The sequence below is a fragment of the Spermophilus citellus genome (genome assembly GCF_964194105.1).
Source record: "Spermophilus citellus genome assembly, chromosome: 10".
NCBI classification, from domain to species: Eukaryota; Metazoa; Chordata; class Mammalia; order Rodentia; family Sciuridae; genus Spermophilus; species Spermophilus citellus.
Window position 1 is genome coordinate 4,401,227 of NC_138197.1, and position 17,464 is coordinate 4,418,690.

The 17,464-nt window shown below is 35.0% G+C and overlaps 1 pseudogene across 1 annotated transcript in view; it reads left to right on the forward strand.

The window, feature by feature from the left end:
• LOC308659076 (coiled-coil domain-containing protein 102B-like) overlaps positions 1-17,464 on the forward strand; it is a 184,023-nt pseudogene that overhangs the window by 35,822 nt on the left and 130,737 nt on the right. The window contains exon 4 of the transcript XR_014024301.1: positions 5,365-5,473. The product of XR_014024301.1 is annotated as a coiled-coil domain-containing protein 102B-like (transcript). The remainder of the gene's footprint in view (positions 1-5,364; positions 5,474-17,464) is intronic.

A 17,464-nucleotide genomic window follows, 5' to 3' on the forward strand; every position in this document is an offset into this window, starting at 1 on the left:
AAATCTGCCACAGTGTAATAGGAACAGTGTTCTGCATTTCTCCAGATAGAACCCTTTGCTAGTCTAGGATGCTGGTTTTAATGGTATTCATATGCTACCTTTATGCGTTCAGTCCTACACATACACAAAACATATTTCTGACTTCCTTGTACTGAATTGTCAATCCTCAGAGGAAGTAAACTCTCGGTTCTCAGCTACTTCAGCATGTAAACCTAGATATGCCAAAGAATGAAGCAGGGTGGGGGTCTGACTCAGCTCTGGCTCTGTCTTCCCACTGCCTCTTAGAAACAATTCCGCGGGGGTCATGAGTCCTGGTGTGTGTGTCTGTCAATCAGCATTTGCATGGAACCCACAGGAGGCAACTGCAGTCTTTATACCACAAGAGAATGTTCCCAAGGATATAGTATTGCTAGCATTCTGTCTAATCTTATAACCCTTCCCTGGAATATCAATGAGTGGGTGGTTTCAGTAAAGAAGCTATGAATATAATTTTTCTGTGTTTCCATCTAGTCTCTTGACTAGAACACAGGAACCAGCTGCAGAAATACAGGGAATCATTTCCACCCATGTATATCCCTCTCTAGAACCTCTCATCAAGTCCACTAAAATTATTATATTGTTCATATTCAGAACACTGCTTAGTTTTATGAACAATTTCCCAATATATGGAAACTCCATGTGTGTGTGTGTGTGTGTGTATATATATATATATATATATATATATATATATATATATATATATACTTAAAGATATCTCAGGTACAAAATTTGGAATGAGGGCAGGAATCCTGATGTTCTTACAGACCTAGGTGACCCACACATTAAGAGAGCAGAGTTTTGGCACTACCAAATCCTCTGTAAAGGAGGCCATGAGGTAAGCTACTTTGATGAAATGTCTAAGCATTTGAATCAGTCTTCCACTTCAACTAGACAGAGCACTCTGTCCCTTATAAATGCTTGCTTTGTGTCATTTAAGCTGAGCTTCAGTTCATCCTATTTTAGTTCCTTAATCTGTTTTTCTATATAAAAGTAGCATGCTTATATTTTGCTTTGCTTCATTAAGTGTTGAAAATTTTTGGTAATAAAATGAGATTTAAAGTACCATTGAGAAAGTGTAGTGAGTTAAAAAGCTTTAAAGATTTATACACACACACACACACACACACACACACACACACATATATGTATATATATAAATATATATAGTATATAATTAGAAAGATAAATATGACATTTCTATTTCCTACATATATGTACATCTATTACTCAACAAAATGCAAAAAGTAATATATATTGAATATATTCGCTGCCAGATACAAAACTAATATCAGGAGAGTGTTCAGGCAGCAGTCAGAAAAAGCTGTAGGCAGTGGGGTCTTCTTGGACCATTTCTGTGGCATGACAGTGCACTTGTCCCTGATTGCTTTACCTCCAAGCCTCGTTGTCTGAGTTAATGTGCTTAATTACATTTCCTATCTAATTAAATAAATTATACATGGCTTTGTTGGCAACTTAAGAACACCCATTGATAAAAATGTAATTATAAATAGCTGGTAATGTGATCACAAAATAACATCTATGTTGCTTGTGAAAGTATATTGGTAGTAACTTTTATTGTTAGCAGTTAAATACTAACTCTAAATTTTAGACTGTCATAAAAATAAATACATTTATGTTTTTCATGCTCAATTATTTTTATTTGGCAAAAATATTTTGAAACTAATGACTTATTAGGAAATATTGATTAGACATTTTTTTCAATGCAATTTTCCAGAGTGCAAAATTATTAGTATTTATTCCCAGATATTAATGTTTCAAGACTTCACTTCCAAGAAATGTTTTGAATAGTCTTCCTGTACAAATATCTAAATTTAATCTTCAACTACTGTGAGATCATGATAGATAATAATGTATTAAAGATCAGACAGAGGGGCTGGGGATGTGGCTCAAGCGGTAACGCACTCGGCTGGCATGCGCGGGGCACTGGGTTCAATCCTCAGCACCACATAAAATAAAATAAAGATGTTGTGTCCACCGAAAAGTAAAAAAAATAAATATTAAAAAATTCTCTCTCTTAAAAAAATATGTAAAAAATCAGACATAAATATATGACATCTTTCCATAAAAGTAATTTTAGTTAGCATTTTACCTTTTAGAACCTATACATTTCATATATATCAATCTGATTTTTAAAAGTTCATAATATCAAATAAAAGATGATCTATTTTTGTTGAGTCTTATGTTTTTAATTTTGTTCTTTTAAATAATGTGTACATGAAATATGTAATACTTTTTAAGTAGATATGGGATTTTTTTTCTTTGCTTCTTATAGTTCAAGTAGCATCACCCTGGCATTCATTTCAATTGTACATTTAGCTGTGGAATTAATCATTTTTGAAAATCTCTCTGAAATGGAATAAATTCATTAGGATAAAATATTAAGGACTTGTAGGGTGCCCTCTGCTGCATAAATGTGAATGTGCAATATCCTCAATGCTTGCACCAAACCACACATTTTTAAAAAATAGGGCCACGCTAAAAATATTCAAGCACCACATGTTCATTTAATGATTTTTTTTTGTGAATTACTTGCCTTCTCCTGTACATGATCAAAGTGTAATGTTTTACTTATTACAAGTACTTGACTTTTTAAGAAAACTGATATATTGGATGTTTATTTAAGATGTATACTTACAAAGAAAAATAGTACTATACTCGATGTTTATTTAAGATGCATACTTACAGAAAAAATAGTACTATATTTGAAATGTTACTAATTTGCTTTATATAGAAAACATGTCGTTATTAATTTTAATTTACTTTGGCCTGATTATATTCTGTTTAATTCATGGATTGGCTTTGGATATTTTGTCAGGTCTAGATATAACCTAGATGTAGTTATATCTTTATATTTTATGTTACTGAAAGTATATGTGAAATAATATAATTATTTATATTATAAATCCTCCAGCTAGTGTTTGAACCATCCTTACCTAATCAGAGAGAGTCCAGAGAGAGAGAGAGAGAGAGAAAGAGACAGAAAGACAGAAAGAGAGAGAGATGATCTTCTTCAACTAGGTAAAAACTCTGAAAGAAAAACAACTCCAATAATTTTGATAAAACTTAATATTAAGCAACGTGGGTCAACATTCATTCTCAGCGATCATATAACATTTTTTAATGCACATTATTTTGCCCAAAAAGTTTAACTTAATTTGAATTATTAAATTATCATTTGATTTAAATGCAATGTCAAAAGGTAACACTTGATTACTGAATATATAGGATTTTGAATTTGTGATTTAAATATTTAGAATTTATGAATTTTTTCAAGTATAATTTTCTTAGCATTCTATTGTTCAAATAACAAAATTAGTTTTAGGCAAAATATCAAAACATACTCCATTACACAAATGTAGTTAACTAAAATTTTTGATTAATTTTTTAGTAATTTTACATTTTGTCTACCATTTAAGTTTTTCAAATATTGACAATATTCCAAATTTCTATTCATTCAAACCTAATAAATCAAAATTTTAACTTTTATGATGATTATCTTGAATGTCCCAACAAAGTTTCAAGCTTAGAACTACAATTTTTAGACTATTCAACTTAAATTCAAAGTGCTAGTCAATACCTGAAACTTTTAATATTCTAATATGCATTATCATCCCAAATTTAAAGTTTCCATGTGCCCAATAGGTATTGTATTTCCTAAAGTATTTCAATGATTTGTAGACATACTTTCTAACTCAACACAAAATAATATATTTGGTGATCTGAAAATTATTCCTGTACTTATTTTCTTCTCAACATCCCAAACACTATTTCTCTGCTTTTTTTTTCTTCTCAACATCCCAAACACAGTCACTAATTTGGACAGAAGTAAATCTTGGTATGAAGCTTGGGTGTTGGCTGGCTGGGTTTGCTCATCAAAAATTGGAGCTGAGGCTATTAATGGGAAGCATAGATATTCATAGGCACAGTTTTGAAACCTAGACTTTTACACTGAACTTTCTCATTTGGTAGTTTTGTTTAATGTATTTGCTGTGATAATAAAGATTGCAAATCAAAATTCTTATAAAAATTATGGTGGATTTTTTTCAACCTGAGTCCTTTGTAGTTAAACTAAGTTGTAAATAAGTCTTTTATATCCTTGTGTGGCTTGATTCATGCAAATGCAATTATATAACTCTTCAATAGGCTCCTTATCCATTTGATTGGATTAAACTAATATATTTATAGCTTGACACTATTTGAATTATTCTTATAGTATTGCTACTAGGAAAATTCATATTTCCTACAGATAGGTAAATGATGCTCAATTTTGATTCCACATGCATTTTCTACTTTATAAATACATTTCAAGATTTTCCTAATAGCACTTACCATTACTAAAATAAATCTGTGTGTGCTTATTAATTATAATTACAATAAGGCTGTAACTATCAAACACAAAAGTCTCAGTGTTATATAACACTCAGAATTTATTTAGCTAGAGCTGAGCATGTGCGGTTTTCACTAGTTTTTTGCTGTTTCACATCTAATATCCCCTGTCTGAGCTTAGAGTTGAGGAATGAGGAAATCAACTTCATCATGAAATGAGGAAAAAGAAGGAGGATGTTTGAACAAAAATCTAATATCTCAGACAGGCAAGGACAGGGCAGCTGTAAAGGTCAACCTATGCTAATGACAATCACACATACAGCAATCATTTTCAGTGACTCACTCTAGTGGGCATTGTGGGCAAGGAAAAAAAAAATCAAAGGCTTAGGTGTTAAAAGACCAGATTTTATCCTACTTCTGTTTCTATTTCTACAAATGGAACATTAATCTAAATTATTTCCAGTAGTTTAAATAGAGATCACAGTGAAATTGCTTTGTTGAAACTAAATTGCAAATAATAAAAATATTTTCGACCCCCAATAAGTGACTCATTTTTAAACTTAGATGAGCTTCTTGGTGTTCTGTGTCATCTCAGAGGGTTGCTTCATTCATGTATGGTTACAAGAGAAAGATGTGTCAAAACCTCGATGAAATTAGAAACATGTATGTCCTTCTGTGAGTGGAAGTCATGGAAATGTGAGGAACTGACAGAAATGCACGGCAGCAAGCACAAGGGCAGTGTTGGCAAAGCCGAGTTTACTTTGTCAGATCTACAGTAAAGCTAGTTGCCAGAATAACAAATTCAACCAAGTTTTAGTCAATATTTATACATTTTATGCATTGAAAGCATTTTCTCTCATAATGGCCATTAACAAGTATCAAAGATTAGGAAGAAAGAAAACACAAAAATTGATACATTCCTAAAATCATTTTCAAAATATGTTTATTTCACTTTCTTTTACTTCTTAAATGTTTTAGGATGCGTGTTGCTCTGTAAAAGGAGGTAGAACGCCTGGAGTCAGCTCTTTCCCTGTGGAAATGGAAGTATAAGGAGTTGAAGGCCTCCAAGGAGGCCAACGTGCAAGAGGTACGTTAAGATTCAGAGAGAAAGGGCAGCAGGTTGCCTGTCTCAGAGTTGGTAACCCAGTGAACCCAGGGCAGAAGGCATGGCAGAGAGGACGAGTGGCTAAAAGATGGAAATTCCTCTAAAGGAAACTATTTGAAACCACGTGTCAGTAGCTGACTTAGTCACACCCTGGCAGTAAGAGTCTTGTTCTGAATGGCACACTGTGCTGCAATTTTATGTTAGTATTTCTGTTTCTTAGAACCCTCTGTTGTATATATTTGAGGTGTACATATAGAAGTTGGGAGTAGAAAGGTGGTGAATACAGGCTGGGGCCAGGGAAAAAGGAGGCCTAGTGGAGGTCTAGCAGTGTGGGGTGACTGAGATGGGACTAAGAGGTTTGGGCTTGGTGTTTCACAGTAGGGTAATTATAGCAATGGAAACGTGTTTCAAAAATCTGGAAGAAAATACTTTGAATGTTTTGCCATAAAGAACTGGTAAATATTTGAGGAGATAGATATGTTCAAAACAATGCACACACTAAAATGTATTCAACACAATGTATTCATGTATTGAAACAACACACAGTGTCTCATAGATACATATACAATTTTTAAGTTTTAGGTATCAGTTAAAAATAAATTTAATAAAACAAAAAGAAAGTTGGGCACAGTGGTGCACACCTGTAATCCCAGCAACCTGGGAGGCTGAGTCAGGAGGATCGAAAGTTCAGAGACAGCCTCAGAACTTAGTGAGGTCCTAAGGAACTTAGCAAGACCCTGTGTCAAAAAAATAAAAAATAAGAATAAAATAAAATGAAAAGAGCTGGGGATGTTGCTCAGTGTTAAAGTGTCTCTGGGTTCAATCCTTTACCCCCCAAAAAAAATTAAAAAGGAAAGTAATTGTACATATTCTGTATTCATTGTATCAGTTAGTGTTCGGGAAAGAAAAATGAGCAAATCAAAGGAAAGAAAATAATGAGCAAGAATACTGACAACTAAATCCTTTCAAGTAGGTTAACATTTAGCAGGTGCATGTGAAATATTCAGATATTGTGTACATGCGTACACACTTACACAGATATATGAACTGGTGATATTTATATATGCACAAGTACCTAACTGAACCTGGAGACTCTGGGTACAAACATTTGCAATTAATCACTTTACTTTTACTGGAAGAATAGTTTACAATATGAAAATCATGTTATTCTTAAATATGTGTATATGCTATATATGCTAAAGGATTCTAAATTTGACTAAGAAAACTAATATGTAAGATAAAATTGTTCTGAAATCCAATTTTTAAAAAGGCCACATGCATGTACTATCTCTTGCCACTAGTGTGCAGTGCAGACTTGATAATGTCACTCAGTTTCATAAGCCTTTTTATTCAAGAAATTTAACACTAACATTGCAACTGGTTGGGGAAGAAGTCATGGTTTCAATTCATTTATAAAGCAATCTGTATATTTTTAAATGTTTGATAGTTTATATTCAAAGATGATTTTTGGTAGAAAGTCTGATAATGTTCACTCTAAACAAATCAACAAAAATATTTAGGTGAAAAAAATAAAACAAATATACAATTATAAAATATAAATTGCTTCTTTGTTTGATGTCCATACAGAATTACATATTTATACACATGTGATGCTTTTACAATATATAATAGTGGTAGGATTTTCAGAATAGAAGAAAGCTCAACAAATGAATAAAGAATTTTTATTATAGATGAAGAAAATTTATAAACATAAATGGTTTGTTCTATTTATATGGGAGTGACAAAAATCTCTTTTCACTTCCTAACAAGTAACTCATGTTATTCTTAGAATCTTTTTGTATGAATTTTGTATGCACATTTATTTCAATTTTTATATAATGATGAAATGTTTAAAAATATTCAAAACTGAATAAGAATACCTAGTCACATATAACTATATATCTTTTGTTTAACTCTTTTTAATAATAGATTATAACAGAAGAAGGATTTTATGGTATATTTTAGAATGGCATTGTCAGGTAAGTGTAAGGACAAAATATTCAAAGTCTAGATACAAGTTGATTGACATTCAGAAAAAGTGTGTCATGATGCACCAGTTGAAACTTTATATGTATTATTCTTTCTTACTCTCTGTCTCCTCAAAACTTTTGATAATTACCTTCACTTTCCCTGTCTGGTTTTATGGTTCTGTACATAAAAACTGTTCAAATATAAGAGCAGTTCTTTTGTGGATACCAGAAACAGTTTAAAAGCAAATTCATGTCTGGTTGAGGACTGCTGATGGAAAGATTAGCAATTGTTAGAGCTGGAAACAGATGTGCTTGGTCGAGCTATATTTTTAAAAATGTATTTAAAAGTCTGGTGTGCTTTAGTGAGAAATCATTCATAAATCACTGACATTTAGAGAAGAGAAATGGTAAGAATTTAATTGTAAAATCTAAGTAAGTATTTAAAATGCAACCAAGACAATGAGCAATAGAGGTAATTATATCCAAAATGCTGTTCCTGTGTTGAATTTAATACTTATTCAGCTCTTTCCTTGCAAGTCTATACATATTGATTTGGAATTAGATTATGAATTCTAAGTGTGCTGAAAGGATCATTCCTATGAAATCTTATGGTCTAGAGGATCAAATATTCATGCAAGAAACATTGATTACAAATAACTGTGACAACTCATTTAAAGATCCATGACTCTTATTCTTTCCATAATGGAAGCGATCCTTTGACATATATGAGAATACTGCTAACATTTTAAATCAGTCTCAGTCTAAAAACCTGAAAGTTTACATTTTTCCTGAAAATACTGTGCTTCTACCTCTTATTCTTTTATGGATTGTATTAAATAAAATATAAAATATTCTATCATTTTGTGATCATAAAATGTCTAATACTTTATAATTCACAGTGCTTTTCATTAAATGTTTGTGAATGATTGTGTTCAGAGGCAAAGGCATCTTGCTACCCCGATGGTAACAGCCTGCATCAGAATCTTACCTCTGACATTTCAAACACCTTTCTGATGTGGTGGAAATAGGTTAGAATTGCTAGCTGCACAAGCTAAAATTTTACACTTACATTTTTTTAAAGATATGCCATGGGGAAGCTGTTCTACGCCTACCAAGTAAAGGTCCTTGAAGATTCTTATTAGAAATAGGCATCTGGAGAACTATTAGCACAGTTGTGAGAGCCAAGCTAATTTGGAAACATTGTCTCATTGCTATTCTTGGGGCTTAAGAAGTAATTCCATAGAAGTGAGTGAAAACATTAATGTATCTCTTCAACTCTCCCTCCAAACTACATCTGGCACCGACCCTTTCCATTCCTGTCCCATCCCCGTCAGAGCCAGCACCATCTCTTGCTTGGTGTCTCCGTCCAGGTCTCCTCACCACCACGCCTGACCTACTTGACTCCTTTTCCATCCACCAACCAAGGAGACATTTCTAAAGCTTTACATTTGTTTGAAACATTCCAAGACCTCCCTTGCACTTGAAGAGCTGTCTTCCAAGAACTTTGGGAGACCAAGAAATGCAAATTCACCTGGTCAAACCACCTCACAGACATTTGATGGATGCCCAATGATGACACCACTCATTTCTACCTTAACTGCTGAGCAGTGACACAATTTTAGCTAATAGTGCCCAACAGACTTTTTTTTTTTAAGTAAGTACCATCCCTTTGACTCCTCTGTTTGGAGGGCAGTCTTCTTCCTCTCAACCACTCTGTGGTCCTCTGGGTTCTCAGAGGCCACATAGATGGATGATAGGCACCAGGATAAAGATTAGGAAAAAGGAAAGAGGTCAAGTGGGAATGATTTAGATGGGCCAGGCTTCGGAGTAGAGCACATGATTTCCCCTTCCCAACTCACAGGTGCGTTACTCAGTGGACGAACCACACAGAATTCTATGTTGAGAAAAACGTTCAAGTGTTTTACCCAAAAGAAGAAAGAAAATAGATAAACATCTAACTAGTGTCCCATTTGGGGTCAACATGTTATCTAATACAGCAATACTGATTAATATGACATCTTGTTAATAAATGTGTTGGCTAAAATACTGCTTTCATCGTCATTGATAAATGATGAAGAATTCAGCTTATATTTAAGAGAACGTGGGCTTCCTAATTCTGAACCCTCATATTAAGAGCTTGCCTTATATCCATGCAGCTGTTTTTACCCCAGGGGACCCTGTCACTTCATGGCCTGTGTTCTGGAGAAAGATTGCAGGTGTGTGCTTCCCACACACATCTCTTTCCCAGGGACATGGGTGGTGGTGGTGGGGAACAGAGCTGCACATCTCCAGGTTCCCCTTCAAACTCACCAACCAGATGATCTCCCATCCACTGGGGAGGTGAGTGGAGTCTTGGGGGGCAGCTGGGCATCTACAGGGGTGATGGCCCCTGTGGTTGCAGGTCAGCAGTGCCTCTGCTCTTCTTCATCTTCTCCCCATAGCAGCTTTCCCTGCTCCTACCTGCCAGGCACACCCTGCTGTGCACCTCAGTTTACACATCACATCATTAGAGTCATTCTTTCCAACACCTGCTTCTTTTCCTGTTTACCCTCAATACAAGGTGTGAAATTTTGAAGACCTCATCATAACGAGTAGAGCTTTGTATTTATGTGCCTCAACCCGGTGGTGTTGAGCACAAGTTCTTCAGTTTGTGGTGGATCTGAAATGAGTTGGACACGGTCCTGGTATTTTCCTTGCTAGCTCTACTTGCGTCTGTTCTGCGCACCAGAGACTAGTTGAAATCCTACACTTGTCTTTTATTAGCCTGATGATTCCACTGCTCTGCATCCCTAAGGATTTTAGATTTTCCAGGGCACTGGAATGAGTCTTTATCCCTGAAGTCGTATCCATCATGAAAATTTGTTCAGCCCGTTCTTTGTATGACATAAATTAGCTTATCAGGAAAAGAGTAAGGCAGATAAAACACCAAATTAGAATTCGGCAAATGCAGAAGAAAAATGAAGCATATGGGACCCACTTTGCTGACATAAGTACCTTCAAGACCTTTTTAAACAAATGTAATTAAGAATGATACAAGCACTAAATTACATAAGTCAGAATTAATTAAACTACTAGTGGATAATTTATAGGCATTGCCAAGGTAACCCTCAGCACACTGAGATGACTGAATATACTCTAAGATTATTATGAGACTCATCAAAGAAATTTAGCCTATTCCTAATCCATTTTACTTGTGGAAACATAAATTAAAAAGAAGATGAAAACAGATATTTTAACATTTATTTAACTTAAGCAATACTATCTTAAAAATAGAAGGAAAGAAATCAGCTAATATTAAAGTAAGATATACATATTAGTAGTTTGAGAATAATGGTAATATTAGGCTAAAAGAAATAAGGACCAAGATCTCTAAGAAAGTTACAAAGAAAGTTAATTTACCTTACACCTTGGTGATGTTTCACCCAGTATGGAGCAGAGAATTCATGAAATATTTTTATCTCTATTCCACTGGGTGGGATATTTTGCAGTGGTCCTTGCCTCATAAATGCAAAGTCTCTGTCTTTTTTTTCTATAAGAAAACCTTATGCAGGGACATTCTGTGTAGACTATTCCATAGATAAAGATCCACCTCGGTACACAGCATTAGTCTTTTTAGCTGGAGGACCAGCTGTCCTGTTGAGAAGGAAATTGAACAAGGTCACCTGCCTTCTTCGTTTCTCCCTGAAGGTTTGCTCATCTCCCCACCTCTTCCCCCATGTCCTGACATCAAATTTTTGAAAAAAATTGAAACTGAAAATTGTTCATTCTTTTCACATACATTGTATAACCTTCATTATTTTATAAACATCCCCTTTTAGACTTTTAAAATACATAATCTGAGGTCGAGGAACCAAGGTGGGAGTTCAGGATCTGTAGGGTTTTGAAGAGGCATGTTTGTATGTAACGAGATAAAATTGCTTGCATGGGGAATATAATTGAAAAATGGGTAGTGCTCCTCCTTTTTGGAATTTCTGAACCAAATGCAACATAAATTATAATGCTCCCTATTATTCTACCCAGATTGAGCTTTGTGCTAATGTAGAGGTTAGAATTTTCTTTCTTTCTTTCTTTCTTTCTTTCTTTCTTTCTTTCTTTCTTTCTTTCTTTCTTTCTTTCTTTCTGTCTTTCTCTTTCTTTTTTTTGCCTTTTACTCCATAGCTGTACACATTCTTTGAAAAATCATAATCATTTTCAAAAGGTTTATAAGCTCACCCAAAATTAAAATGTTGGATAACACAGATGAAAACAAACATCTAAAATAAATTCTATGTGGATATTTCACTAGTGTATCCTGAAATAATGTGGTTTAGGCACTAAAGAATGTAAGAACAGCACAGGAATTGAACCACACAGAAAGCTGGATTCCTTTGGATGAGAGGAGATAATAGAAAAAAAAAAACACTCAGAGGATTGAAATACAACAAGAAAACAACAACCAGAATTAAAACAAAAGAGGAAAAAGGAAGGTGCAAAAAGCCAAGTCACCACTCAGTCTTGTGCGGAGCCCGTGCTCTCCAGTAGGGGAGCCCTACCATCTCCACACTCCCGCCAGCAGACTGTCTGGAGTTACAAACCCCATTTCTGGGTCTTGATCACTTTTCAGTGACTCATTATCCCCCAATGCTACAGACTACTTCCTAGGTCACTGGTCACCCCTGGAGAGCACAATTTGATGCAGTGCAATCAGGATTGCGCTGGGGATAGCAGGACAAACCATGGCAAGTCACGTGGAAGAACTGCCTTGTAGCTGCCCCATATGGGGCTGAGCCATCTGAAGACCCATAGCATCCCCAGCACTTCTCCTGGCTGGGTGCTTCCTAACTGGCACCTATAATTTACGAGCATTAAGAAATCACAGGCAGAAGGCTAAAAGAGCACTTAGCTAGCATTTTCCCACAGATCACACAGGAGGTTGAAAGACGCACAGCCTGCATCCTGCAAGAGAGGGGACCCTTTGAAATATACTTTAGAATGTGTAATTGCCACTTGAGGCAAATTTCCTTTGCAATATAGTACGGAAGTTATGATCAAAGCCAATTGGGATATGATTTTATATTTATATTAAAACGTTGTCTAATGTGTACAAAATGAGGTGCTGGCAGAATCTTGTATGGTAGCTCTCACATGCATAATCTGAATACCATACAAATATTTAAGATATTTTAATGCAGCCATGATGAATTAGCAAAATTCATTAGATTCAGCTAGGAAGAATTTAAAAATTATAGATAGACTAACAGATATATCTTTATCTCCAGGTCTCTCTTTTAGAGATTTTTACTTAATCGATTACAGGGCTTCTTAGGGATCTATATTCTGAGATGCTCATTATTATTCTGTGTATTCTCCTTTGAGACCTGTGCTTTAAGTCACTATATTCCAAAGCTAGAAGAGAGCATGGAGATCCCAAAGCCAACTGTGATGTTTAATTCTGTGTGGCTGTTTGAATGGACCACAGGATGCCCAAATACTTGGTCAATTATTTTCAGTGTGGTTGTGAACGTATTTCGGGTGAGATTAACATTTGATCCAGAGACTAGGTATAGCAAATTGCCCTCCTCAGAGTACTTATATCTCATCTAATAAATTAAAGGCCTAAATACAACAAAATTCTGACCTTCCCAACAGTGACTGGGAACACCTCCAGTCTGCCTTCTTTCTAGCTGGATGCTGGATTTTTCCTGACTTCATGGGTCTACAGCTGCTAACTTGCAGATTTAGCTTACATAATTCTTTCTGGGCATGTGTATACTTACGTATAAACACATGCATATATCACCCTCACACAAAAAGCAACCTACACACACAAACATCTCATCGGTTTTCTCAGAAGAACCTGGCTAATCTATCCAACCCTCTCAAAAGAGTCATAATTTGGCCCAATCGATTCCCTGCAAGTTCCAGCTTCTTTCCATTCAACAATTTTTCCTCTTCTACTAATTGTGTTATGGGGCCCCAAAGAGGTATGTGTGTTTCTATTTAATAATTTTAATTCTGAAATGAAATATATAATTTATTTAACTTACCCTGCATATTAATTTGTAAGTTGACTTAAAATAATTTTGCACGTAGGGTAGAGAAAAGGATATGTTGATGAAAAGATATTTCATATTTATTTATTTATTTAAATTAAACTACATCCCATTCTACAAAGAAGGGACATGATTTCTCATTTCAAAGGAAGACTTAGGAGATGCTGATGAATTTTAAGATCAGGGCCCCTCTACTTGGACCTCTTCCGGGTCCTTGACATGGAATAGCTGTGAAAATGTTTGGGATCTTGCCAAGTCAGAGTTGAGTAGAAGCTACATGCAGTTTGTAGGCACTGGAATATAGTTTTGGAATTGTTTCTCGTGTGTGTGTGTGTTGATGATATGGAAATTGTCTTGACAATGCAGCATAGCTTTAAATAAAAATTACCCAGAAAGTATGTTCCAAGACACCTATGATGAACAAACTTCCAGAAGTGAAAATGCTAAACAGTGAATAGACCTACATGGTAACACCGTGATCTTATTGAATCCCATTTAATTCACACACACACACACACACACACAAAAAAAATGATCAACTGTTCTGGAAGAAAGGCTAAGCTTTCTCTATGAATAAAATATACCAGAAAGTCACTGCCATACTAAAAGTTTATCAAAGCATGTATTTGTTTATTTATTCATTCCTTCATTCGGTACAGGGGTTGAACCCAGAGATGCTTAACCACTGAGCTACAACTTCAGACCTTTGTATTTTTTGAGAAGGGTCTCACTAGGTCGCTTAGAATCTTGCTAAATTATTTGGCTGTTCTAAAACTTTCAATCCTCCTGCTTCTGCCTCCCAAATTTCTGGGATTACAGGCGTGAATTACCAGGATCATCTCATCAAAGTATTTACAATTAAAAATATAGGGTCATCACTTTATGATTTTTATGGTATTTGTAATCTTTGTGAGTTGTGCTTATCATTCTGAATAAATATTTACTTTCATCCCTAGTTCTTCTTTGTCCCCAAATTGTGAAGAAATCAGAGACCTGACTTCACGAAGGTCCTACTCCCTTTCTGCATGCCCCCTGTCTCCGCGAGGTGGCGCTCCTCCTCGCGGCGCTGGTACCTGCGTGCGCACAGATTGATAGCGCGGCACCCAGGCAGGTCATCTGACCTGTTTGTCCCCTGTGGCATAATCACCTTAAGGTTAGAAACACTCTTTCATCCTTCCGGGCTCCTCTGCTACCTCGGTGTCCGACTCCCACTTACAAATGGACTTACTGGGGGTAGATGAATGCTGCAGGGCTGGAGCAGAAATTTGCTGAGAGTCGGGACTGCCTTCTTTGTCCTATTTACCACGGTTCCGACAGGTTTTTGTTTTAACTTTCCACTACATAGCAAGCAGGTTTTTGCTGATTCTAGATATCTGCACTGTTTACCCAAAAAGGCACAAAGCCCCAAAGAAGAAAAGTGATTTTGTCAGCTATTTGGTTGTGAGAAATAAGCGCAAAGGTCAGACTCCTCTGGCAGCCAGAGACTCCAAGAACGCCATATGTCGAGGGAGAGTTCGGGGAAGGCGTTAGCAAACTGTAAGTCACAAGATGAGCGAGAAATCATCCGAGATGGAAAGTAAGCGGTACCACGTGTGCAACTTCAGGCACCATTTCAGTTCTGAGTGTGAGAAGCAGAGTTCCCCTGCTGAGCCCCATTCCTCCCTGCTGAGCCCCACTCTGGATGTTAGATTATGACACACGTAAGAAGTCAGTGAGTGGGGTTTGGATTCTTCCTGAAACAGGGGCTCCAATCTGACAAAAGGAGCCCCAGGCCCTGCCAGGCTCAGTCTGTTGGATTAAGAGAGCTCCAAACAGAAGCTCTTTACAATTTCCAGTTAAATTGGAAGGCATAACTGCCCTAATCCTTTTGATTAAAGTGATCTTTCTTTGCTTTTTACGTATTTTAGCAGATCTATTGAAATGAAGTTCACATACCATATAATTCATACATTTAAAGTATATAATGCAGTAGTTTTAATAGATTCACAGAATTGTATAACCTTCACCCTAATCAACTTCAGAGCATTTATATCAGCCTTCCAGGAACCTGGTAGCCACCTGCAGTCAGAACTCATTTTCCTGACGCCTGTGACCCCTGTGGCTTCTGTTGCCACAAACTCATTTCATGCTATAGATCTGCCCATTCTAGGCATTTCATGTAATAAAATTATGGACTGGCTTCTTTTACTTTATGTGATTTTCAAATGGTTTCTGTAATCTGCTACATTAGCACCTTTTTCTGTTATAACCCAGAAAAGAACATAAACGTGCTGATTTTTAAAATAAAAACCTGATTTAGAAAAAATACACATAAGGAAGTTTAACGTTATCTTTTCCAATAGAAAATACTAACATTTAGGTGTTTGAGGCATGTCTGGGCCAAGAGGTAAATTTTTTCAATGTTATTTTCCTTAAATGAAAACTTCAATTTTGGCAAATTCTTGTTCACTATTTCCTGTTTGATAGAGACGTACTAAGTCAGAATCAAAGAAAAACTTCAATTTCTAAAGCCATCCAAGAATTCTAAGATATTCTCTTATTATGATAAAGTTAGCATTAATTTTAACTTGAAGTCTATGCTTTAGCTTTAGTAAATTATTTCAACCATGATTATTTCATTTGATTTAGTTTCACACTATTGCGATTATTTGCATCTTCAAGCAATATTTAATTAAGAATTAAATAATGTTAATTCTTTTAAAAGTCTGTTTATCTACAACTAAAGATCTAAAATGTGTTTTTCCACCAATAACTTTGTTATGAATAATTTCAACTTCGGTATGAGCTGAAGGAATAAGGGCTGTGGAGGAGAAAGAGGGATCTTAGATAATAATCTGTAAAGTTTTAAGTTTAAGGGCAATATATTATAAAGGAACCACTTTTAAGAAAATCTTGAAGATGCTTCCACATAGTATTTTACTAAAACCACAATAATGATTTGTTTTATGTCTTCAATTCATAAAAATATTTATTATACATGATATAAAGAACTCCTGCATGCTGTATCTATATGTATGTATAGACACACATGTCATGTATATATAGATGTGTTTTATATATACATGAGTCAAAAGATATATATGTCAAATCTAAAAGTCAGTTAGTTTTAATGTAGTATAGTTTGTATGTAGTAATGTTTTGTTAAGTTATAATAACTTTCTATAATATTTTTAATTAAAACAATTTTTCTGAATTAAAGAACAAAGTGCATTATGCACTTTTGTGTAAAAGTTTGAATTTTATATTGTTTCACCATGTTAATCATTTTTCTATTACTAATTTATCAATAGACATTGTTTCAATCACTTTTGTAGCACATTGGAAGCTACTTAAACTGATATCTAGTCTGCTTTTCTCCTCTGATGGGAAGTAAAGTAATTGGAGATCTGAAGAGTGTGAAATGCACCAGTGTATATGAGAGCTTTGTCAAGACCACACCTACAACACAAGATTCCTGGTTCTTTTACAGTATCTTTTCAACTACTGTGCTGTTATTCTGTGACCAAAATGCTAGAAATTTCATTTGGAGCCTGTGACTAAGAAATTAAATTTACTTCTTGTGGTTTAGTGTATGAAGTCTTTAGAAATGAATAACTCATGAATTAAATAAAAAAGTCATGTTTCCAATTTAAAAATGGAATAAAGGATAACATTGATTTCTATATAAAAATTATATTTCTCAGTTATTTCACAAAGTAATTTCTTTATACAGATCACATTTGTATAATCATTTCTCTCTGCATGTATATTATGTAGGTTAGCAGACAATTTCACAAAGAACTATAACATTTTATCTGAAATATATACTAGATAACTTTTGGAGAAGATATAAATTAAACTTCTCAGATGTTTGTTCTTTGCAAGTCATGATCAATCCTATGTTGACCGTATGATGTCCTCTCTAACCTTGTGGCAAAATCTCTTAGAAATAATAATTAATTTTTTGGAACTCACATTGGCTTTTCCCTGGC